The sequence below is a fragment of the Haemaphysalis longicornis genome, unplaced genomic scaffold, assembly GCF_048455015.1.
Source record: "Haemaphysalis longicornis isolate Haplotype H1 unplaced genomic scaffold, Haemaphysalis longicornis Haplotype H1 scaffold_11, whole genome shotgun sequence".
NCBI lineage: Eukaryota > Metazoa > Arthropoda > Arachnida > Ixodida > Ixodidae > Haemaphysalis > Haemaphysalis longicornis.
The window spans coordinates 39,791,091-39,817,313 of record NW_027526214.1 but is presented as its reverse complement, the minus strand read 5'-3'; the positions used below and the strand labels follow the sequence as shown (position 1 = coordinate 39,817,313).

Sequence of the window (26,223 nt, the reverse complement as noted above, 5' to 3'; positions counted from 1 at the left end):
CTTGTGCGCAGATGGTAGTCGCAGTGGTCACAGAAAAGGGAATTCTGCAAAAATAGTAGATTGCGCTTAGGACGTGCGAAAAACGCGCCGTCCGCTGCAGCTGCTGTGTGACGAGTGCTGTGTTACGATGCGAAAGAGTGGAAAACACTTTTTGTGGTTTGTGGTTTCAGTTTTTTAACAACGTTTTGTGGTCTAGATACGTGTGGAGGGAAATTGGGATTATTATATCAATTACATTTAGATGAGCAGGCGAGAAGTTCTTTCATTTCATTACATTTTCCTAAAGACCCGCGAGGGGGTATTACATATGAGGTGGGTAATTATAATGACAAACTTCGAAGCCTAAAATTTAACAAAAAATGCTTATTGATGTTTTCTATGAAGGATGATGGGCATATAATGGTGGCGATTTCACTGGGAAGGCCGTTCCAGTTTGGCGCGGTACACGGAAAAAACGAGCCAGAAAAAGTAGAAGTCCGGGAACGCGGCAGAGCAACTTCAAGCAAATGGCTCGTGTGGTGAGATATGCGTGTTGCCGGAACGATATTGGGTGAGTCATGCAAGGGACTATGAAAAAGTTTGTGGAACAAAGACAGGCTGCCAATACAACGGCAAAGTTCCAGATCCGGTAAACCAGATTCTGCTTTCAATCCAGATACGCTGACAGTGGAAGAGTATGAACAGTGAATAAATCTAGAGGCCCGGTTCTCGAAGTGATTCGATGGCATGTGTGAGCTAAGATTTTCGAGGGTACCAAATTGGCGATGTGTATTCTAGTTTCGGTCGAACAATTGATTTGTATGCTTATAATTTTACGTGTTGTGGAGATAGGCGTAAATGGCATTTGAGGAAACCCCGTGTTTTATTAGCAGATGTTAGTAACGTGTATGTTTCATGAAAGATCTTGTATGACTAAAAATTCTTATATGACTGAACATTTTCGAAGAGGATGGAATTAACTGTGTACGGATACACAAGCAGCACGTGGCGGTGGTAGAATGAAACGACTTTACATTTACTGGGGTTAAGTTTCATTAGCCAGCGCTCGCACCATTCTGGGAGGCAGTTTGTCTTGTAGAGATGACTGTTTTGAAAGGTCAGTAACAGTGTCACATATAACGCAGTCATCAGCGAACAGGTGGGTTTTACAGGTTAGGTTTGAAGGCGTCATTTATGTATAAAAGCAGTAAAAGGGGACCAAGAACCGAACCTTGTGGTACTCCGGACGTTACCGGAATAGTATTAGAGGTACGGTTGGTGATATTAACCGACTGGGAGCGGTTTGTAAGGAATTCTTTGATCCAATGTATTATGTTAGGGGGGAAGATTTACCTGGAAAAGTTTTTTAACAGTCGATAATGAGGTACTTTGTTGAATGCTTTGGAAAAATCTAAAAATACGGCATCGGTTTGTGAGTTATAGTCCAGGTTAGTATGCAAATCATGAACAAATAAGGCCAGTTGGGTTTCACAAGAGAAACGTCTGCCGATCCAATGTTGCCCTGTATAAAAAAAGCTGTTTGAATCAAGCAAATTTATGATCTGCGTGTAGATGACATGTTGCATGATTTTACAGGGCACGGTGGTTAGGAATATGGGACGAAAGTGTAATCGGAGTTTTTGTTACCTGATTTGAAAATTAAAATGACCTTCCTGTTCCTCCAGTCTTCTGGAAGATGTTCTGTTAAAAGTGACTCTGGGAAGAGCAAGCATAGATCAGATGCACAACTATATTTTATATTCTTAAGAAACTTGTTGATTTTGTGAATCCCGGAAGAGGAGAAAAGTGTTAATTTGTGGATTAATCAAAAAATTTCATTATAATGAACGATACGGTTGGCATAGCACATTCCATAACCGTGGGTGGTATTGTGAATGACACGTTACTTTTTTTGATAAACACGGAAGAGAAAGCGGTGTTGAAGATGTCAGCGCGTTCATCATCGGTGATTACATGACCCGATTCACTGGTAAGAGTAATTGGGCCTGTTTGCGGGGGTTAAAAACCTGCCAAATTTTTTTTGGTTGGTAGTCAGCATGTTTGGTAAGTCAACGTTTAAAAAAGAATTCTTTGCGCCCTGAACAGCACATAAATATGCATTTTCGAATGTGTAGTATTTCTGCTACTTTTCCGGGTCTTCTAGTCTTTTTTACAATCTAAACATGCGTTTTTTGTTGTTTTTTAATCGTTCCGGAGCACACCATGGCATTTGGCAGTTTGCGCGGAAGTAGGATTTCAGATAAAACCTAACAGTGAATACATTGACCCTGTCGATAAACAGTGTCCAGTTTTCTTCGAAAGACCGGGAATAGAAAGTACTTTCTACACTGGATAAGAATAAATTAGGTTCCAAATTTATTGCTTCATAATTCCCCTTGTCGTAAAGCCAAATGGGTTTCTGGGTGGTTTGATGGATTAATGGCTTAACTGCAAAGTCTGAACAGATAGCCTTATGGTGACTTATTTTGGGGAGATAACTAATAGAGACTATGACCTCAGGATGACTGGTTAGTAATAGGTCCAAAATAATTTCACACTCTCGTGTTACGCGGGTTAGTTCAGTTACCGTATGTGAAAGCTTAAAACCTAAACAAACGTACAGGAAAGCCTCGGTTTCGCCTTGGCCTTTGAGGGAATGGGTTAGTTAAGCTAATTATTACCCGGAAAATAAATCACCGAACAAATCTACGGGAGCATTGGGATACTTTTTAACTTCGTTTAATACGTCTTTAATGTTATTAGGCAAGTAAGGACAGCTTTTCGGGGGCCTGTAACAAACGCGAAGTAATATTGACTCGGGATTAGCAGACGAAAGAATCCAAATTATTTCAAGGTCAGATGACAGGTTAACTAACGACCAAGATATTTTTTGGTTTATGGCAATAAGAACTCCTCCTCCCATCTTATCTTTCCGATCCTTCCTAAATAGTTCAAAATTAGCAAATCGGCCGAGACCTCTTGATCAGAAAGTCGCTGTTGGATGACAGAACCAGATTAGAAACATGTTCACGTTTCGAAATGATACTTCTAATGAAAGCAAAGATCACGGACAACGAAAAAGCTCATTTGGGGACAATTTTGGGGGAGGTTGGTTTTGGTCAAGGACGGTGTGATTGCTACTTTATTTCTTTCACTGACTGTGATTACTCGTCAAAGATGTAGCTTTTAGTTCCGAGAAGAAGGGTTTTCAAACGCACTGTGGAAGCTTTTGACTTAGTTCTTGCAAAAGCAATTGAGTATTTGCGCGCATGACGTACGGCAAGGGAGAAGTCCTCACCTGAAGCTCAAGTCTCTGTCCCTAAATTTGCGGCCGTTGGAAAGGATAAGTTCTTTGGTCTTAGATGATTGAAACTTTACAATTATGGGTCGAATGCGGTCTTCTGAAACACGCCTGAGGCGGTGCGCACGCTCCATGTCTGAGGGAGGAATTGTTAGTTTGAGTGTGTCGGAGCAGGTACGAATGAATATTTCTTCCGACTCCGAAAACGTTTCAGTCTTAGTAGTGCCCGGAATGTCATAAAATATAAGCTTGTTTTGTCGCGAGCGGTTCTCGCTGTCGTCTACAAGGGATTTCAGACTACAGTTGTTGTCAGTCACTTCGATTGTTAGTGTCTTTAGGCCATCTAGCTCACTGTGGATAGATGAAAGGGCAGTACGATGTTTTTCAAGGTTAGTGATGCGTTCGCACAAATCTGTTATTTTTACGGCCATCGTTCTTAGTTGGTTTTATTATCCTGAATGTCAGAAATGAGCTTTTTCTGTCCGGCAGATAGCTTTTGCTATTCATTAGGCAAGTCTTCAGCAGTGGGAGGCCCAGGGTTGGTTTCCACATCCCCCACCGAAAGCAAAAAGAGCGTATAACCTGCGCACACTCGACAATGATAAAAACGCAGCGCCGTGGGCTCGGCAGCTGAACTGAAAAAGTGAATTCGATTTCTTGAACTGGATTTCTTAGCAAGAAATCTCGATTTCTTTTCTGAACTCGATTTCTTAGCAAGAAAAGCACTTCTGTTACTGACCTGCATGATGAAGGCAAACGGATTAGGCAGCGCATTCGCACAGCTACCGAGCGCACAATGCGGCGCGGACAAGCGTGGTGGTTTTGCAGTCGTGGCGGCAGATGATCCCGGTCTTGATGAGGTAGTCTACGTGTAGTCGAGGGTCAAGCTTTTCTGTGGCGGCGCTGTTGCGTGATGCGGTGCGATGCTAGCGGGATTCAAGTGTGAAATGCATTTGGGGAAGGTGGAGGGAATTGTTGACGGTCCGATGAAGCCAGGCATGAGAAACAGCAGGATTAAAGTTGAAGGCAGGATGGGTACCTGCATGATGACGGCAAACGGATTAGGCTGCGCGTTCGCACAGCTACCGAGCCCACATCTACCGAGTGAACTGAGGTTACCCTACTCTTCAGCAGAGTGCTGGCGCTATTGTACATAAGCATGTGGCACATTGGCGGCCGCAGGCGAAAACTACGACTGCACCATTCGTGGTTTCTATTTTTCACAGGGTGCAACATACCTGTGGTTGGACGCAGTTTACGCGTTACGGCGTTTGCCGTTGACTATAATGTTGAGGGTGCTCATAGTCCATTTTTTATACATGATAAGGGTGACAGTGATGTGGAATAAAAACAATGCGCCGTATATAGTACACCAGGGTAATTCAAAATCTGCTTCATAGTTTTCCCTACGTCAATACGTACAACTCGCCCCTGATTCCACAGCCATATTCTTGGTGTAAAATATTGTCTCAACCTAATAAGACGTAGTATTCTCCTCTCAAACCACTGCGCCTTAACTAAACTACCTAAAGGCCGCTGCTCCCATTAGGTTGGCATCCTGCACGCGGCGTGTATTTCCTGCGAGCAACCCGTGCAAATAGTTCACATTACAATACTTAATTTTACGTATTCTGTAGAACAGTGTACCTTAAATTTTACGGCAGAAGAATTTCGAGCGACTTCTTTTTTTTACATTATTGCACCTACACTATGCTGGCGCTTGTTTCAGAACCCGCACAGAAATCTTGTAAGATATATGCTTAAAAATACCCTTCATAAGCAAGCGTACGTTTTTAGCTTCTATCACGCGCAACAATTTGTACAGAAGCAATTATTTTTTATGACAAAGAAACCGCAATTACCCACCCAAATACAACTTTTACCTCACTATGTTATATCAAAAGCTTTATTGTTAGGGATAAACCGAAAGCAACCCCCGTCGTTAAAATACTATTTAGGACCGAAGTTCTATTTTCACAGTGACACGAACATTCATCGTCTCTTTCAAAACATAACCTTTGAATGTATGGTTGAATGTTCAATAATTTGGAGAGCTCTAGCTGAGACATAAAAACGTAACCAGTAAAAGACAGAAAAAAAGTACACCAAGCGTTGGTTTTGCCACGCTTCAAACATGGTGAAAAAATAGTTTGGAGAGCTCTAGCTGAGACATAAAAACGTAACCAGTAAAAGACAGAAAAAAAGTACACCAAGCGTTGGTTTTGCCACGCTTCAAACATGGTGAAAAACAACTTACCTGTGGCTCCCACACTGCTGCACCAATTAGCCACGAGCGCAGCCGTGACTAAGTAAATGCGGGAACATGTAATAGAGTTGGGTAAGTATTTTTAGGCCTTTAAGAGGATGTATTGGGAGTAATATATTTCTTAAGCAAAGCAGTAACCTTTTAAATGGCACATTTTTTTCAGCGAGGAGTAAGCAACGGTTATTTTTATTAGAGCCAGTATACCCTTTATATAGAACACACAATCCGTGGTTCTATGCAGGCACAAAAAAACCCTGCTGAAGTGTACAAGCGACAAAACTATCTATTATACTTGTATCTAAAGAAAAACGATAAAACAATGTCATTGTGAAGAAACAACTCATACCAAAACACACGGTGCAGCCCTACAATGATGAGCAACATTTTTCCGGGCTGTGCCTGCACAAAAAATAACAAGTAACAAGCGAAATTTAAGAGAAAAAGTAAATCAACTCGTTTCGTTGGAAATTAGGAATAAAAATGGGAAATTACTTTGGCTGCAGTATTTGGATGGGTTTAGACAGGTGACCGGTCAAGTTACGTCGCATCCTTAACCCACTCTTCAATAATTACGCTTTAAAAGATTTAGTTTTCTGTTATGTAATTTTTTTTTTGTTGGCAAGAAAGTGTTTGGAACAATTTTCAACTAAATTGCAACGCTGCTGCTCCCCTGAACACTTTGGTGTAAACACTTCAACCAGTCATTTTCCGCAGCTGTTTGCAATGACTGGCAGCACGACCTGGTTGAAGGTTACCTGCTCATCAATTGGACAATTCAGAAATATTTACTTACCGATTATTGTTTGTTCAAGACAAGGCAGTAATTGTTCTTTACACGTTTAAAAGCTATATAGCAGCGTACATAGTTCAATTCTCCGGCTAGAATTGCCCTTTATTCAAATGCACGTACCTCAGCTGGCCAGTTTATATAGCTCTTCACGATAGTTCACGTGTCACCTGTAATCTTACAATTTTGGAAGTTCTTATTTACCCATATATAGTTGTGAACGAGGAGCTAAACATTTGAAACGAATATTTGAAAGTCGCCTAATCAGTTTCTGGGAAGTTTCCTCCACCTCGGCAAAGCTGCTACGTAGGAACCAGTTAATGAAGCTGTACAGTACAACTGTGAGTCACGATACACCACCAACAACCTGCTGTCTAATGTCACATTATGGGAAGCTTTATTTACTTTTGATATCATTGATGAGCGAGAATAAACACTTCTAATGCCTTTCAAAGCCGTATTAGGAGGGCGATGTTTAAACCGCCATTCTGATTATCCCGGCGATCGGTGAACGATAAGTGCACCATGGTGTAAATAAACTTAGTGACTGCTCAGAAGTTTTATTGAGTCAATATATGATTAAGAAGCTAAACTTACACATCGGCAGTTAAGTGCATCAAAGTGCAGTTCGTCAAATTGATTTTGGCGATCTTGGCATTTTCCGAGTACTCTAAAATCTCAACACACAAGCCTTTTCGCTTCTAGCGTGAATATTACAGCAGCCGTGGCAAGCAGGATAGAACCCGCGTCCTTGCGTTCAACAGCACAACGCTTTATAAACAAAGCCACCCGGCGGGACGGGAGAATAAACTGTTTAGAAAAGTATTCCAGCATAGAGCACGCGTGATTTATTCTCAAAGAGACGCGCGATGAGTGCGAGCTGTGATGGTACACTACGGATGAGCCAATCTTGGTAAAAGAAACACCAGTTTTTTGTGTAAAGTTTACACATAGAAACTTTTTACACATAGAAAGATATCTGTTCCTAAAATATAATAAAATAAACACTCAATAAATAATGTCAAACCAACGTCGTGCTGCAAATAAACAACTCATTTTGCGTCTTTATACTCCTTTTGCAGGGCGTCCGTTGAACTAATATAGTTTTGACTATTAGTGGACGGAGGTGTAGACAGTAGGATGGCGATGTCCCTATTTAGAAGTCGTAGCGTTACACTGAAGAGTACAGGCAGCAATTGTATTCTGAGGGCGAGTCTCAGGTGATGGGTGAGGCACGTGCGCTGGCGATCGGACGCACCTCACATCGGTTCCGCGAGGAATGAAAGATTTCGGCGGTTCAAATTGCCCCAGCTCGACCCGAAAGGTGTGTACGGATTCAGTTTGACGAGATCTACGTCCTGCTGAAAGAATTTTGCAAATCGTTGCACTTTTGGGCATTTTAGGCCCATAGTTCTTAAATCGAGGTGGTGAGCGCGCTAGGCCTAACGGGCCGGCGTGGTCCGCCGTCGGCTTCGGCCGCACCGGAGCTCGCCTCGGGCCTCACCGGAGAAGAAATGACGTCGTCGGGACCTTCGACGGACATGGAAGTGACTGAAACGGAAGTCCAGGACGGATTTCTGGACCGCGGCTCAGGCCGCACGGCGATTGCAGTGCGTGGCTTAGACGTCGACGACTCGCCGTCGGGAAGCCACGCCGGATGGGTGGTTGTGAATCGTCGCAGCCGACCGACTAAGAGGGACTCGACCGAATCTTCGCAGCAGGTTCGTCAGCCCGGTAAGCGTTCTTCGACTTCACAACCATCGAGAGCGCAATTTGCCCAGAGAGTGAACGCGGCTTTTACGAAAGCAGCACGGATGATTACATGCCCATTGGAGAGCATAAGGTGGTTGTTCGGCCACGTGGCGGACTGCTAGTGGGGAAATTGGACCCGGTCATTCTCGTGCGAGCCATGGCGGCGGCAGCCAAGATCGAGTTGAATGCCTTCATGTCGGACAATGCATGCCCAAACGTGAACCAGAACATCTTTGTGATCGGAACGGCCAGCGAAGAGCGAGCCGGTCTGTACGACCGCGTGAGAGAGATTTCTGTCGGAGGCCGCAGCTACGCGGTGTTTGCCTACAGAGTTGCACCGGAGAACACGGCTAAGGGAGTTATAGACAGCATCTCCCCGGAACACTCGGCGGAAACCATGAACGAGTGCGTTATCCAAAACCGTAACCCCACTGTGCTTGCCGCGCATAGGAAGGGAAGTTCCAGTTCTGTGATCGTGCTGTTTCGGGGCACCAAAGTCCCGTTGTACGTTAACTTCGCGGTCGTGTGGGTGAGATGCCGCCTGTATAGGCAGCACAAGGAAGTGTGTAGAACGTGCGGGAAAATTGGACACCACAAAGATGTCTGCCCGCACCCGGAGCTCAGAATATGTTTCGCCTGCGGTCGTAACAACCCGGACCCAAACCACGCTAACGAATGTAAGCCGAGATGCAAATTGTGCGGCGGACCGCACGCATCGGGCATGGGCAACTGCAAGAACAAGTTCAAAACGCCATTTCTAGTCCGACAGCGTGAGCACGAGCGCAAGATGGCGGCCGAAAAGGTGGCAAAATCTGCCAGCCAGGCAAACAAGGTCCGGTTTCCCGGAAAGGAAGAATTCCCGAACCTCCGAGAAGCGGGCTTACGTCACGCGTGCCGCAGCAAGAGCCGCGGCCAGAGCGGAGAGAGAGGGAAGAGCGGAGAGCGGAAGAGGAGCCAATCACCCAACCGCCCGACTTGGGCGACCGTTACTAGGCAACGCGAGGAAGCGGGCAGCGCCCCTAGCGGCGCTGGCACCGCGCCAACCGGAGAACGCGGGCGCTCCAAGACCCCGGCGAGGAAACCGAACGACCCGATGACGTCAAAGATGACGCAATTGGAGAACACGATCAAGATGTTGCAAGAGACCATCAAGCAGCAGCAGGAAACCATCAACAAGCTCACGGCAGCGCAGAAGCCGGCGTCCCCGTTCACGTGGACGCTCGGATCGGTCCCCAAACCGGCGAGCTTCACGGCCATCGGGGTGAAACCGATGGCTGCGGAGCCGTCGACGCCACCGGCCATGCCGTTTACACCGGCGCCGGAACAGCAGAAGATCCGGTCTCCCCCAGCAAAGCTGCGCAGGAGCCAGGCACCGGAATCGGACACCGAAACCGACAGCGCCAAGGGCGAAAATAGCTCGGGCAATTCTCAGACCTCATCGGACGACGGCATCAATTACGCCGTCAGAATTAGCAAGATGAACAAGAGGCTCGATTGGCACGAGCGGGAAATCAAGGTTCTGAACAAGAAGGTAACCCATCTCGACGAGCGAGGGAGTCGCCTGGAAGTCAGAGGGGAGAAGGGTTTCGCCCAAAACGAAGCAGTCAATGGAAGAGCTCAAGCAACTCATAATGAGCCTAGCAAGCAAGATAGGCGACGGTGACCAGGAACAGCAGCAGGGTCCGACTCCGAAACATGGATAGAAGACCCCAAGGCAATCAACTCAGGATTTGGCACTGGAACGCGAACGGGTTTTGGTGCCGAAAGGCAGTATTACACCAGCACCTGCGATCGCCAGATGCATCGGAACTCCCCGACGTCATAGCGGTGCAGGAGACGCACGCGGAAGATTCCACGAAGATGACCCTGCCTGGATACCACGCACACGCCTGCCCGCCGAGCGCCCGCACCTGCGCGAACGGGGCGGCACAAGGCGTGTGCACGTTCGTCCGCAAAGGTATAGCGCACATCAAGCACGACAAATTCCTGGGTTCCCGGGATTCTGCGATAGAGCTCTGTGTAACCGAACTGGTCATAGCGGGACGGCGAAGCGGAAGCAGAAGAAAGGGGAAGACGTCCACGACGGTCTACGTTGCCAACGTCTACAGTAATCCGCAACACGGGAAACAGAAATTTAAGACGCTGTTTCACAAAGTCAAAGAAACCACCCTTCAGGCGGGGAGGGACGTGGCGGGAAGAGGAGACACGGCAGCCATCGTCTGCGGCGACTTTAACGCACCGAACTCGGCTAGACGCACACGATGGCCAAGGGCAGAAGCCTGCTGGACGACGCGAGCGAAGCCGAGTACACGTTACCCACGAACCCGGCGCACCCGTCACGCATCGGAACGTCGACTGCCCGAGACACAAACCCGGACCTCGCCTTTGCGATTTTGCCCGACGGCGGGACCGCGAGGTGGCGGAACACGGGCCACAACTTGGGCAGCGACCATTTCATCATCGAGATCACGATGCCGCTCAGCCACTCCCGCGAGGGAAGCGGCGGCAAGGTTACCAAGCACAAACTGGTCGACTGGCACAAGTTCCGCGATATGGAGCTTGGAGGAGTCGAAGACATCGAAGCGTGAACCGCCAACATGGTGGCCGCGACAGAGGGCGCCACCGAAGAAATCGAGGCGCCGGGTGACGTGGAGAGGATGGATCCCCGCCTCGCTCACCTATTGGGGGCCAGAAGATCGCTCCAAATGCGATGGAGGAAACAACGCTATAACTGGACGCTGCGCAAGCGGGTGGCCAATCTCGGTCGCGAGATCGAGAAATACAGCCGCCAGCTCTGTGCGCAACAATGATTCGCGCTATGCAACCAAGCCGACGGGAAGCTGCACCGCGGCGGTACATGGAAGTTACTGCGACAACTCTTAGACGAGACCAAGAGCAGCGAATTTCAGCGCAGCCGAATGGCGCAGATATTACATACCACCGCAAGACAGCTGGGCGAGGACGAAATGCACAGGCGTCTCAACGAGAAGTACCTGCCGTCCACCCAGCACGAGGATCATCCAGACTACGCGGGCCCGCCCAACCCCGAACTCGACCGAGACATCGAGGAATGAGAGGTGCGACAAGCCACGCAAGATTTGAACTGCCGGTCGGCCGCTGGCCCCGACAGGGCAACAAACAAAGCGCTGCGAAACATGAGCGACGCGGCCATCTCGTCGCTCACCAGCTTCTTCAACAAATGCTGGCGCAGCGGACAGTTACCGAAGATATGGAAGACGGCCAAGACCATCTTGCTGCCGAAACCCAACAAGCCGCCGGGGATAGAGGGCCTGCGACCCATCTCGCTTACGTCCTGCGTGGGCAAGGTGCTGGAGCACGTCCTCAACACCCGGTGGAATCGATACTTGGAATCCCATGGGATGTACCCGGATTCGATGCTGGGGTTCCGGGCGAAGCTCGGCACCCAGGATGCAATGTTGCTGCTTCAACGAGAGATTCTGGAGCCCCCCGGCGGGGTTGCGAAGAACGACAGCCGCGCGATCCTGGGCCTGGATCTGCAGAGCGTATACGACAAGGTGCGTCACTCTGCGGTCCTGGCCCAGGTGTCACGCCTAGGGTTGGGATCAAGATCCTACGAGTATATACGGTCCTTCCTCTCTCGTCGCACGGCTCGGCTGGAGGTGGTGGAGTCAAGCTAGAAGAGCGAGAACTGGGCAACGTGGGCACCCCGCAAGGCTCGGTGATCCCCCCCTCCTCTTCAACCTCGTGATGATCGAGGTGGCGAGAGGCCTGGAGAAGCTCGGACCTAACATCAAGCACTGCCTATATGCGGACGACGTCACCATCTGGGCGACGGGCGGCAGCGACGGCGACGTCGAATCCAGCCTGCAGGCAGCGGTGGACGCCGTCGAGACCGCGCTCTCGGACACAGGCCTCCGATGTTCGGCGCAGAAATCGCAGCTCCTGATTCTTCCGCCACCCGGCCGGCACACAAAGAAGGCGACCGAAGAAGCGGCCCGCAACATCGTGGTCCGCACCGGAGACGGCGAACCGATCCCGCACGTCCCGGGCCTCCGGGTCCTGGGCATGTTCGTGGACGCCATCCAAACCAACAGCACGGCGGTAAAACACATCACGACCAAGATGGGCATCGCCACGCGCCTTGTGAAGCGGGTCTCGTCTCGCTCGCGAGGCATGAAGGAAGAGAGCCTCCTGCGTTTGCTGCAGGCCTTCGTGGTCAGTCACGCAGCTTACGCGGGGGCTTTCCACCGCTGGACGCAGGCGGAACGTTAGAAGATCGACGCCGCCATCCGCAGGGCGTACGCGGGGGCCCTCGGGCTCCTGCAGGGAACAAAGACCACGGCCTTGCTGTCTCTGGGAGTACACAACACGCTCTCGGAGATCACCGAGGCACAACGAGCGTCACAGCTGGCGCGCCTGGGCAGTAGTGCCGTTGGCCGAAGCTTGCTGGCGAGAGCCGGCCTATTGCCTCCGGGCGAAGAGCCGACGACAACATCGACGACGGACAAGCTCGTTCCCCTGCGGGACGACCTCGTCAGACGACTAGTAGTCTACCCGCTCCCCAAGAACACGGACCCGGAGCGGGACGGCGGAAGAAGGGCGGCAAGCGCTCTCGCGCTCGCCCGGCAGTACGAGAACGACGACGGCGCAGTCTTCGTGGACGCCGCGAGGTTCCGGCGAAGACGCGACGCGTACGTGACGGTGGCGATTCGGGCGAGCTCCGGGGAGCTGATCACGGCGAGCAGCGTGCGAGCTCGGACGGCCGGCCAGGCGGAGGAGATGGCGATCGCCGTAGCCGCGGGCCTACCGGGCACCCGCACGGTGCTGAGCGATTCCAAGACGGCGGTGCGCAACTTCGCGTGCGGCGTGGTGTGGAGCGGTACGGCGCGACTGGCGGAGTCCCTGGAGGCTTCGCGGGCTGCGCGACAGGACCGCGCCAAGAGTATCGTCATCAAGTGGTTCCCGGCCCACGCGGGTAGGGAGCTGGCACCCAACATCTGCAACCGCAACGAGGAGGCGGACGCTGCGGCTCGTGGTCTCGCCACGTGCCGGGCCGCGGCCGATCGTGCGCCACACCTCGTCGATGACGGTGAGGAAGACAAAGAAGAAGAAGCGAAGCCCCTCGTCGACTACGGCGGAGTGCTCCGCTGGCACCGCGACCAAAGAAGAACTTTCCCACCTCCGCATAGGGAATTATTCCGGGCCGAGGCAACGAAGTTCCGGCAACTGCAAACGGAGACCGTGCTCACGCCGGCGCTTGCGCGTCACGTGTGCCCGGAACTCTATGAGAGTGCTACGTGTAGCGTCTGTGAACTAGAGACAGCGACGCTCGCCCATATAATGTGGGGATGCAACAGTGCTGTGCGCGATGGGGGGGACAATGTGCTGTGCCCGACGGACACATACCCTCCGGAAGTGCGCGTGTGCGTGTGTTCCGCGGAACTCCAAGAAAAGCGACGGGCGATCCAGCGGCTCGGAGACGCCCTGGCGAAGCAAAGGCGAAAGGGGATCTCCGATTGGCCTACCCCTCCCGGCAGCGATGCCAGGGACGGTGGGAAGGACGGAGGAACCCAAGTAGCCGGAGCTAAGCCGGGCCCAAGTCTCCGAGATCTACGTCCAAGACATTAGGACTTTTACCTTAGTCTACGACAGGGGTGAAACTGAGCCCTGCGTGGCCGGTGTAAACCTGCACGCCGGTTTCGTTCAATAAAGTATTTTTTCTCTCTCTCTCAGCGAAGATGACTGAATCAGTCTGGCCCGCGAGTGCAGGACCGACACGTTTACTTCCTCGTCTTCGAACTGGCTGGCTTAGAAGCACGGAACCTATCCCCTGCTGGGGATAGTTCACTGCCCGGCGGCCACGCAGACCGCAAGCACATGATGGCGGCTTGAAAATATCCACGTGATATTTGCCCCCTCATCGACAGAGCATCGTTCCAATGAGTGGAAAGCACTTGAAAAATAAATGCGCTTGCGGCAATCTCCGTCAACGTGTGAAGTACGGCTTCATGCTCACGACATGAATGACGTCAGAGCTGCGGTTACGCCGGCGTTGAAAAACGATTCCGCCGTCCACAACCCCATACGTTACGTCGCTAACCTGGCGCAAGACCCTATAGGGACCAAAGTAGCGTTTGAGGAGCTTCTCCGAGAGTCCTGGAAAGTCGAGTCGAAGACGAAAGAGAGTCGAGACGTCAACTGGTTTGCCGGGTTTGAAAACGGCAGTCCTCTGATGCGTACTGTAATGGTGCGTGTCATGGAGGTTGGCCATCTTGTTCATACACGGGCCAGTTGGCGAGGCTGATGCGCTCGTTTCGTAAACTAGTATTGCTGCACTTGGTCGTTGCTTGTACATAAAATGTGTGCGAGGTCATTTTTACATTAACAGCACGTTGAGAAATGGAAGCAGTTATCCTTGAGGTGACGGTGGTTCCAGGCGTGCCAAGGCTCCGCCTCGGAGAAGAGGGTGACGACGAGGGTGAATACAATGGAGATGGCTAGTGTTGAGGGCCAGGTTTTGATTCAGAAATTTAGCTTCAGATTCAGATTCACAAATATAACTTCAGATAAATAGTTAAAAACATGTCTGAGAGAAAACAATGGTTCATCGGCTAAGAAGAGTGATGGGAGGAGTGGGATTCGTCGTCAGTAAATTTGTGGAAAGTGTTTGCGTCGTGTGGTGTGAAGTGCAATGCATGTGATTACTATTAGAACTAAGGATAGGCCCTCTCCAAACCTGCTGCACACGGGTCTCAAAGACCAAGTGAGTAAGTGTGAATATGTTACATAAATGTGGCCTATCCGTAGCCTGGCTAAGGGTACTTACATGTGTCTGGCTTGTTTGTCGGGTATGTATGAACCTAAGTGTGGCTTTATTGTGTAGAATTCTCTGTGTGTCCCATGTCTCCTGCCAAGATTTCCGCAAGGCTGTCCCTACCAGCGACTTCAGGTCGAGGTAGGGAACACACGATAAGATACATCTCTGCTACTGCGGAGAGCAGCCACTGTTGAACTGTGGTCAGTAATTTCGGTCTCCAGATTGCCACTGTGACCTGGAATCGACAAAACAATTAATTTTAGATTTGAGTGGTCAGCAGATCTTAGAGCTTCGATTGAATGCTTGAGTAGCATGTTTTTTGTGAGTTTGAAGCAATGTAAGGCTGTTACCACACTTAGTGATTGGGTAAAGATAATGGAGTGTTCTGTTCTGGTCTGTGTGATGCGCTGTAAATCTAATAACAAACCACGTGCTTCGGCCGTAAAAATGCTGCTATTTCTCTGTAACGTCTTCGTGCTGGAAAAGTTGGGCCCGTGTGTAGCACACGCGACAGCTCAATATTACTTCGAAGCATCGGTGTAGAAAGTGGTGAGGGGGTATTTGTGTTGAACCTAAAAAAAGTGCTGTAGTAAAAGTTCTGTGGGTGCATTTGTTTTGCCGATATGTTTAAAAAAATATCACACGATATTGCTGACCTCTCCCAAGGCGAAATGAGCTAAGCAATAGAAGACTTCATGCTGTCCTCAAACGAAATTCCTAGTTCCTCAGCGAGGGCTCTCACTCAGATAAAGAAAGGAACAAGTATCGATGCCCGTGCTGTGAACAACCGATCGAAAGGTATTGTTTATGATGAAACAACCTGGTTGGTTTTTTTTCATAGAAGCCGCCCTAATAGCATACAGGAATAAAGTATAAGAACGCTGGTGTTCAAGGCTCCACCTATTACAGTCTGCATACACGCTTTAAATGGGATTTGTCTGGAACGCTCCACATGCAAATTGGGGACCCAAGTACTGCAGTGGGTCCAACATTTTCAGAGAAATTCTACAGGCGGACCCATAGACGACACTCCCGTAGTCCAACCGTGAACCAATAAGGCTGGTAAAAACACGGAGGAGTATTTTTTTGTCCGCTCCGTAGGAGCAATGCGAGGGGACCTTCAGAATATTTATTGTTTTTAGGCATTTGTTTTAGTTGTTTTATGGGGAATAAATGTCAGTTTTTTATCTAGTATAACGTCTAAAAATTTGTGTTCCTTTGTGGGAGGGATTGAGACACCTTTAAGCTTAATATCAGGATAAGAATGTATTCCGCGACGTCTTAAAAATACAACGCAAGTACATTTGTCCGGATTAGGCTTAAATGTATTCCTGTCTGCCTTGTCAGCGAGTTTGTTCACACCAAGCTGAACTTCCTCTCGCTAACGGACCGATTACAGGATTTGAAGGAGATTTGAACGTCCACCGCACGGGGCACGTTGTGTATTCATGGTGACGGTGAGCAGCGACACCGCTGACCCCGACCTCCCATACATAAGCCGTGTCCAACCGTGGCGACGTGTTAAAAGCTGAAGGGTAGAAGCCGTAAACGGTGTCCGTCGGGGCCTTAGTCCAGCTCCGGCCGATGGGCTCCCTTCCTGTCAACAAGACAGGGAGCTCCGGGACCTCTTTGACTACCAGGGTAAGGTCAAAGGAAAAAGTACCCCCGTGTCCCTGCTTTTATATTATGCTTATGGCATTTTCAACCCCCCCCCCCCCGTCCCCCCAAACGTGATCGGCCTCTGAAAAGGGGCCGCACCGAAGTGTAATTTCACCTCTTTCAACAACTGCCTTTCTGACAACCGTAAACAACTATTCCAGTTTTCCTAAATTTGAGTCAACTGATACAGAATGATCTGTCGCTTCATTGTGTCTTCTTGGTATCGAAGTTCCTGACATGTATAATTTGTGAGGTGTACAAAGCCAAAAAAATTGACTGGGCTATTGCTGGGCGAAGTCACCACGCAGCAGCAGGCAGAAAAACTCTTGAGCCAGACCCGAATCGGTGATCTTGACATCAGGGTCACGCCCCACCGCCGCTTAAATAGCTCCCAGGGCGTGATCTCCGATCCCGATCTACTGAACGAAACTGAAGCCCACTTGCTGCAGTGCCTTCGAGGTCAGGGCGTAACAGGGGTCAGGCGCATAAACATACGTAGAGAGGACCAACAAATACCTACAAAGCATCGTATCTTAACTTTTGACAGGTCGAGCTTTCCAGAATACATCAATGCAGGTTTTGTTCGATGTCCGGTCCGGCCTTACATCCCTAACCCGTGGCGCTGTTTTCAGTGCCAACGGTTTGGGCACGGCACCAACTCCTGCTGCGCCCGCCTTACCTGTGCAAAATGCGGCCAACATGATTACCCGTCCGAAAACTGCAACACCCAGAGTTTTACCTGTGCTAACTGCCAGGGGCCCGACGCAGCTCGGTCCCGCACTGGTGAGAAATTTAAGCAGGAAAAACAAATCATAAATGTAAAGGTCACTGAGAGCATCACCTTTCGAGAGGCGAGAAGAAGGTTCGCCTCTTTCCCTCTGGGGAAGTACGCCGACGCAGCTCGCCGGGAGGCGGAGCGGCGTCTGGTGTCGGCGGGAACCGAGTACCGCGAGTCGGACCTGGTCCTGCCCCCGCCTGCCGCACCCCCCCCCCTGGGTTGCCTCAGGCAGCCCAACCCGCCACCACTTCGCTTGCTGAGGCAGCATCTGTTGTGGTGCCAACCTCTTCCGTCGGGACCGGTGCCGCTCCCGTCCCTGCCTCCAGGCACTCCAGTGCGCTGGACGGATGGACATCACGGGCCCCGCACCGGCTCCCACCGTTACCGCACCGCCCGTGCCACTTCTGGTGCCCCCGATGCCGGCGGCGGTGGCGGCTCAAACGAAGGGCCCCCGAAGGGGGGCCAAGTCCTGGGGGCCCGGTTGGACGGGCACACCCTGGACATCGGACGACGAGATGGACGTCGTGCCGTTCTTGCCTGCAACGCAGCGCAAGGAGCGGCCTCCGACGTCCAAGCCTACAGAAAGGCCCAAAAAGCCCAATCCAAGCGTCACAGCCCCGAAAGACGACACATGAACACACACACACACACACACACACTCAAGTCATTCCTAAATGTAAATAATGGGAACAGACATCATTCAATGGAACTGTAGAGGCCTTATCAACAATCTAGATGTTGTGTACGAGATACTTCATTCAAATCAGCCAAGACTGATGTGTCTTCAGGAAACACACCTAAATAGCTAAATAGTAAACATACTAACTTCTTGAATAGCTACTTGGTATTTCGAAAAGACAGGCACAGTTGCACTTATTCTTCAGGTGGTATGGCAATAGTTGCCCGAAAATCTTTAGCGTGTCACACCATCCACCTAAACACCATGCTTGAAGATGTCGCGATTCGAAGAATTATGTATGATAAGCTAATAACGGTATGCTCCCTCTACATCCCTCCGGATTTACCATCTATCGAACACTGATTTTGAGGCCCTGATATTTCAACTACCTGAACCGTATTTAGTCTTTTGTGACCTCAATGCACATAATTCAATCTGGGGCTCTTCTGCACAGATGCTCTTTCAAACAGGCCAAGGGTTTTGGGAGGCGAGTGCGCCGTCAGGCGAAAAGGGAGAGCTGGCGCACCTTCCTCACTTCCATCAACTCGTAGCACGACACTCACAAAGTCTGACACGTATACGCAAACTAAAAGGACAACAGACACAGCCTGCCCCTGGTTGGCAAAACAGGGGACAGACTCGGAGACCAGGCTGACACGCTTGCACAACATTTTGAACACCTTTGCAATTCAGCACACTACACAAACACTTTCATAAAACACAACACATCTGCGGAGAAGTGCTTGCGGGATAACAAGTCGCGCACTTCCAAAATTCTCCTTTTACAATTCATGAGCTTCGGCTCCAGGTGCTGACAAAATCAAATAAACCATAATACACCACCTACACCCAGACACTCTTTAAAAACTCCTACATCTATACAACAACATATGGCTTTCTGGGCACATTCCACGCTCTTGGAGGGAGGCCATAGTAGTGGCTTTCCTCAAGGAGGGGAAGGACGCTTCCTCTCCTTCCAGTTACCGGCCCATTGCTTTGACAAGCTGCCTGTGCAAGCTTCTCGAGAAGATGATAAACAGGAGACTCGTGTACTTTCTTGAGTACAATGGTCTTCTCGAAAGCTGCCAGGCAGGCTTCAGGGCTGGAAGATCCACCACCGATCAACTTCTTGCATTGGAATCATGTTTAAAAGATGCCTTCATTTATAAACAGTATTGTATAACAGACTTCTTCGACATGGAAAAAGCCTATGCCACGGCCTGGCGGTGCGGCATCTTGTGTTACCTCAAGACGTTTGGTGTTTCCGGCAACATGATGAACACGCTTGGTAGCTACATGTCGGAAAGGACCTTTCGAGTGAGTGTTGGCAGAGCTCTTTAGATTGTATACGTGCAGTAAAATGGCGTCCGTCAAGGTGGTGTCTTGTGCTGTACACTCTTTATTGTTAAGATGAACTCTCTTCGGAAGGCCTTGCCACCAACCATTTCCTGTTCTGTATATGTAGATGACATTCAGATATCTTTTAAGCCTGGTGACTTTTCAATTTGTGAACGCCAAGGCCAGCTTGGGGTAAACAAACTTGCTGACTGGGCGGACGCAAACGGTTTTAAACTGAACCCTCTAAAAAGTACTTGTGTTGTGTTCTCCCCGAATCGCGGGATTAAGACAGACCCTGAGATCACCCTTCATCATGCTTCTATTCCTGTAAAAAAGAAGCACAAGTTTTTAGGTGTCATATTTGATGAAAAACTGACGTTCATTCCACACATCAAACAACTTAAATATAAATGTCTGAAAACACTAAACATTCTCAAAGTCCTCTCCCACCAATCCTATAGTGCAGACAAAGAACTCCTTCTCCGTGTTTTTACCACCTTAGTCGGGTCTCATGTAGGCTACGGTAGTGTTGTGTATGAATCGGCATCAAAAACAGCAATAATGCTTGACCCAGTGCTCCACTTGGGCCTGCGGCTTGCGTGTGGCGCGTTCCGCACTAGCCCGGCCCAGAGTCTGTACGCTGAAAGTGACAAATGGTTCCTGGAACATTAACGAACGTACATTGATTGATTATATGCTTTTAAGGTCTCATCATTGAATAACCATCCCTTTAAACCTGTGCTCAACGATACATCAACAACCCAGCTCTTCTCAAATTGCCCATCTGTGTCTTTGCCCTACTCTCTGAGGGTGAGAGAGGAAGCTTCAGGTATTTCGGTTGGGTTTTTGATGTATGCACATCATCATCATTTTTTGACATTGTACCACCATTGCAACTGCAGCCTGTTTGTTGTGATGTTTTTTTTATAAAAATAGATAAAAACAAGGTTCCTAGAGCTGCGATTCTGTAGCATTTCCTGTCACTTCAGGATAAATTTAAATGCGCCGAATTCTATAGGGATGCCTCGAAAACTTCAAGTACAATGTCATGCGCCTCTCATGGTCGCCACTTTAATTCTTGTAGAACCATGAATGTACACACCACTATCTTCTCAGCAGAAGCATATGGCATTTTACTCATCGTTCAGCACATTCTTAAAAAACAAATTCCCAAGTCTGTCATCTTTACAGACTATTTGAGCGTTGTGTGTGCATTGTCTTCACACAGACCCAAGAAAAACCACATTGTCAATCTTGTCTTTAATGCCATAATGTCTATATATGCTAAGAATTTTCAACTAATACTGTGCTGGGTTCCAGGCTATGCTGTAATCACCGGAAATGAGACCGCAGATCAAATGGCCGCCGCTGCTGCACTTGCAAACAAAGTGGACATAACAACAATACCCTACACTGACCTCAAGCCACACATAAGACAACACCTTCGCAAAAAATTTCAAGCATGCTGGAGCACACAGACAAGTTACACATAATAAAACCACACTTAGGACAATACACTAGCGACTCACACAACAGATTCACTGAAGTTGCTCTAGCTAGATTACGGATAGGCCACACACACTCGACACACTCCCATCTGCTCACTGGATCTCCAAGACCCCTTTGTAGCAGGTGTGGGGAGGGCCTATCCGTACTTCACGTCCTCATTACATGCAAAGCACTCCACATAACAAGACGTAAGCACTTTCCTTAACTCTACAGACAACGCATTCCACTTACACCCAGCACTCTTTCTGGCGGATGATCCCGTGATTCCTCTACAACGCACTTTTAATTTCTCAGTGACATCGAGTTTTTACACCTCATTTCCTATCACGCGTGGTGTTTTTTAAACCTTATTTTATACCATGCACCATCACAACCTGGCTTTTACACCAGCCATACTCGTTGTCGTTTACTGATTTTACTTTAGTTTTGTTAAACAATTGTAGAGTTTACCTTTACATCGTTCATACCTAACCACTGTTTTGGCGCTGTTTGCCCTCGTTGGCCTTGTGCCATTAAACGCCAACATCATCATCATCAGATTTTAACGTCGTCTACATATAGATAGTAAGAAATATTTGGTGGCAATCCTTTTCGCTGAGAGTTCATTTTACTAATAGGCAGCGTGCAGCTCAAAATACCCCCATGAGGCTCTCCGTTTTCCTGGATGTGAACTCAGGAATGTCTATTGCCCACTCTCACCCGATAAGTTCTTTCCGACATGTAGCTTGCAAGCGTATTTAACATGTTGCCTGACAAATCAAAAGACTAAAGGTAGCTAAGAATTCTATAGCGCCGTGCAGTATCGTGCGGTTTTTCAATATCAAAAAATAGTGTCATAAAATACTGTTTATCAATAAATGCAACTTTTCTGCAGGATTCTAAGGCAACGAGTTAATCATGTGTAAATCGCCCGGCCCTGAAAACTTCCTGGCAGCTCTCAAGAAGTCCGTTGTACTTCAGCAAGTACACAAACCTCCGGTTTATCATCTTCTCGAAAAGCTTGCACAGGAAGCTTGTGAGGACTATTGATCGATAGCTAGTAGAAAATACAGGGTCTTTCCCCTGTTTCAGCAAAGCTACACCTATAGCCTCCCTCCAAGAGTTTGGAACATGTCCCAAAAGACAAATCTTGTTATATTGGCGGGGGTGTGTTAGAAAAATGTCTGAGTGTAGGTGCTGTATTATCGTATATGTGATGTTGTCTGGGCCTGGAGATGAGGGTTTACAAGTGTTAAGAGCCGCCCTCAGCTCATGAAGTGAAAACTGGGAGTTATCAGAGGAGGTTGACTTGTTGTTATCAAGTAAAGACTACTTTTCGGCCAATAGTTTGTGTTTCATTAGAGTGTTAGTGTAGTGCGCTGAACTGGACACGTGAAGGAAGGGTTGTGAGAGTGTTAGCCTGGTCTTCCAGTGTATCCCGTGTTTTACTAACCAGGGGCAGGCTGTGTGTCTGTTGTCCTTTTAGTTTGCATATTCGTGTATAGGGAGCGGGCGGCCGTTGTATGGCACCACCGTCGCTTCAGGAACAGCGCCGCACGTGGCGAACCGCTCGTCAGTGGAATGCCGGTGGCGGTAAGCGCAGTGTAACTGTGCATGGCTTTCTGTCGTTTTTGTTGCGGTGCGGCTTGCAAAGTGTACGTAACCCCACGTGCATTTATCAGATTGGTAAATATTGAGCGTGGATGTGACGTTTACGAGGCATGCCATGTGTGTGATTTACGCCCACACTCCCCATTTACAAATAGCAGACGACGCTCAATGCGCCAAGCTGGAAGTCAAGCTGGAAGTGAAAGTTCGTTGCTTTATGCAAGTTTTTGATGCATGCATGCAGTTTCGCGTATCGAGGAGTATACTGCAGCTAACTGTTCCCACGAAGCCGGTGTGTGCAACCTATCTACGAATGCTGCGGCGCTGGCCTTGGGCAGTTGATGACGAAAAGACGTCGACGTCGTGCGCAAGCGAAAGACAAAGTTGGGGGGTGTCTTCTAACATTTACTTCAAAACAGAATATATGATACACGACGCTTTCGTAACTTCATTACGGACGGCTGAAACGTGTTTAATTTCACAGAAATGTTCTTACTACAGTCATCGGGAATCGTTGATAGAATAAATAGCGCATGATAGTAGAACGTTATTGCTTGTCGTGGAGAAGCATTGCTTTACAAGAATTGAAATGGTTGCTGGCTCATCGGTAAATGGTTTTTCAAAAACGAATTTCAGCGTGGATGAAGGACGCAAGACAGGAGGGTGCCCGAAACTATTTCTCAGCTTCACAACTGAATGCTGCGGTTGGTTTACAAGCTGCCACCTACGCTTGAGACATCATGCACACTAGCTTTGTCTAACGACGATGAGGGTTTATCGCAAAGCTCTATCGTATGGGTTTCCTTGGTTGCCTTCTGGATTTAAACTTTGACTATTTGAGCGTCGAATTTGACCAGAACACAGTTTGCTCTTTTAATCGCAGCGCCTTTACCTTTGACCATTTCCCATTCGATTTCGCCAGAAGAAAGCTTTGCGTTCAACCATCATAATCATTAGACGGAGGGCTAGATCATTTCGCTGTGTAATTTTGAACTTCCATGCCCCCCTCTTCAAATCTAAACTTTGTCCAACCTGTCGGAAATGTGTCTGTGCTGGGGGACTCGGGCTGATGCACCCATATTTGAGGCAACTAATCGCGCGTTTTTGGTGTCTTCACCAGGGATTACACGATTTTTTTGGTACTCTGTAAAGAATACTGAAGCATTAAAAAACACCGGCTGACGTTAACGCTGCCACATTTTTTAACTATCGGTGCCAGCCTTTATTATACGCACGTGGTAAAACGGGAACGGAAGGAGGGGTGGTGGGTTGTTTGTAGCTTGGGCTGTTGAGTTGGTGAATAACTTTGGCTCTTGATAAAATGACCACCACAAATGTGGGATTTCCACTTCGGCTTCGAGGCTCCCATGCTGTCACAGTCTCGCTCACCAAAACCGAAGCCACAAAGCTCACTGTTACAGAAAGTGTAAACTCCAGCAACATTTCTACGGCTTCACGGTAATGCATCTGATATGCAGGTGCCTTTCGATTTAAAGCACGCGTATCGAGGTCCCCCAGCGGTAAGACTAGCGTGGAAACTGTAGTCATTGAAACCAGTGAAAATATTTTAATGTGGTAGAAATGAATAATAATATTGCTAATAGTTTTATTCCTACTCAGATCGCGTGGAGCCAGGCGCTGAGAGCTGCAAAAAGCCCTGGTGTCAATGTAGCCAATTCCCAACCTTACAAGCATCCAATAAGTTTCCGTAGCCGTTAGTGCATTCAGGAAGAAAATAATACTACTTATAGTAGTTTTTTTCGCACTACTGCAAAAAACGCTGCAAAGATCGCTGCAACGCTGCAAAGATCGCTGCAAAAAACGCTCATGCCATTGCAGCCGATACCCAATTTTAGAAGCGTCCGAAGTGTTTACGTAGTCATTACTGCATCTAAGAACCCAACACATCTGTCTAGACTTTATTTTACCGCACATATACGCTCACAACACAACCAACACATCCAAAGCACCGAAGCAAACACGACAAAAAAAAACGGGAGGCTGTGTAGTCCAATGCACCAGCTCATTCCACTGACGAGAGGAGCGCCGAGTGGTGGCGCGACCCGTCCAGCTGCCCCGTCCCCATATGACTGTTAGGAATGAGCGCCAACTCTCACATTTTGTCTCACGGCGCACACGTTTTTCAAACGGCTTTGCCCGTTTCCACAAGGGAAGGTTACCCTACGTGTTGTACTGGAGAAGGATACCCCAAGCCTTGTTCTGGGTCTCTCGCGCCTGCCTACAGTGCTCTTTTCACCGCGGCATCGCTGGTTGCGGGGGACACCAGAGACGTGGAGAATGAACTTTTCGGCGGGGTCGAGGATGTGCGCCGTAATAAGTTTGGTGGCTTCATTTACGTGTAGGTGTGTTATTGATGTGTAGTGTAGTTTGGATATTTCTGTAACTGTATTACTGTCTGATCTCGCTTCACTGAACCTATCATGTGAAGGGGAACTATTTGGGCCTTTGCCCATGTACATTAACGAAATAGGAAAGTGGTCCTTACGGTATGGATTCGTGTACACGTCTCATTCAAGAGACGAAAGAAATACGGCCGATCCTATAATCAGGTCAAGGTGCGAGGAAGTGTTGTGTCTTATGTAGTCCAAAGTTCGACGAAACCTCGTGTGCCGAGAAAATAACATTTCCGGGAACAAAGTGACACTCGCCAAAAAGTAACAACAGTAGGTAAAACATACACGTTTCGCGGCCGTTTCGACGTTTCACAATGAAACGAAAACCGGCACGGCCGTAATTATACACGCGTACAACGTTGCAAAGCGCATGCGTATGTCGTAGGCGTGGGCCAACGTGTCAGATTAAGAGCGTGTGGGTTTGATTGGATATGGAATAATTCTGTGAGTATGCGCGTTGATAATATTTTCTCGGTGGTAATCATTTTGTCCGAGTCCCAAGCGATGACATGACCGGTTGCGTTATCTTGTTCTCCCAAGAAGTTAAGCTGTGTGCAGCCGTTAGCGACGGCGTTTTTGTGCTCCTTTAGGCGCCTCTTGAAGGTTCCGGTTTCACCAATAAAGGCTGCGTCACAAGTCTGGCAAGAGATCTTATAGAACACCCCGGGGTATCTTTCACGTTCCAGCGCGTCTTTGGCGTATACAGGTTGCTGCCTGAGCTCACTTGTAGGCACCTGGCAAACTTGGACGTCGTAGTCACTGAAGATTCGTGATAGCGTTTCGCTTACACCGATAGCCTAAGGAATAGCAGCGCGCTTACGCTGCTTTCTCGGTGAAGTAGGTGGGTTTGCCGATTTTCGTTGCTGAGCGCTTAGGACTTGGCTGGGATAGCCGTTGGTTGCGAGTTCCTCTGTTATCTTTTTTTCTTCTGACTTCCGCGCCTCGGTAGAAGAGCACAGGCGTTGGGCGCGGGAGAAGAGTGCCGGGGCCACAGAGCGCTTGTGTCCGACCGGGTGCGCCGAAGCGAAATCCAGGTACTGACCGGTATGCGCGGGCTTCCGGTAGACCGTCGTCACGAAGCCTGTATTCTTGCGTTGTACTTTAACATCGAGAAAAGCGATGTGGCCGTCAGCGTCCTCTTCCATTGTGAACTGTACCGTTGGCTGGACGGAGTTCAGGTGTTTCAAGAGTACTGGCGCGTCTTTCCGCTTTACAACAAAAAAAAACAGTCATCCACGTAGCGTTCGAATATTTTTGGACGATGACTATACAAGCCGAGGGCGGTTCTGTCGATGGCTTCCAAAGCCAGGTTTGCGCACGTCATCGAAATTGAAGCACCCACGGATGTATAATTACGGCCGAGCCGCTTTTTGTT

General features: G+C 48.8%; 1 pseudogene; it reads right to left on the bottom strand.

The window, feature by feature from the left end:
- Positions 1 to 3,116: 3,116 nt before the first annotated feature.
- Positions 3,117 to 7,876, bottom strand: LOC144160622 (uncharacterized; annotated as a pseudogene).
- Positions 7,877 to 26,223: the final 18,347 nt, after the last annotated feature.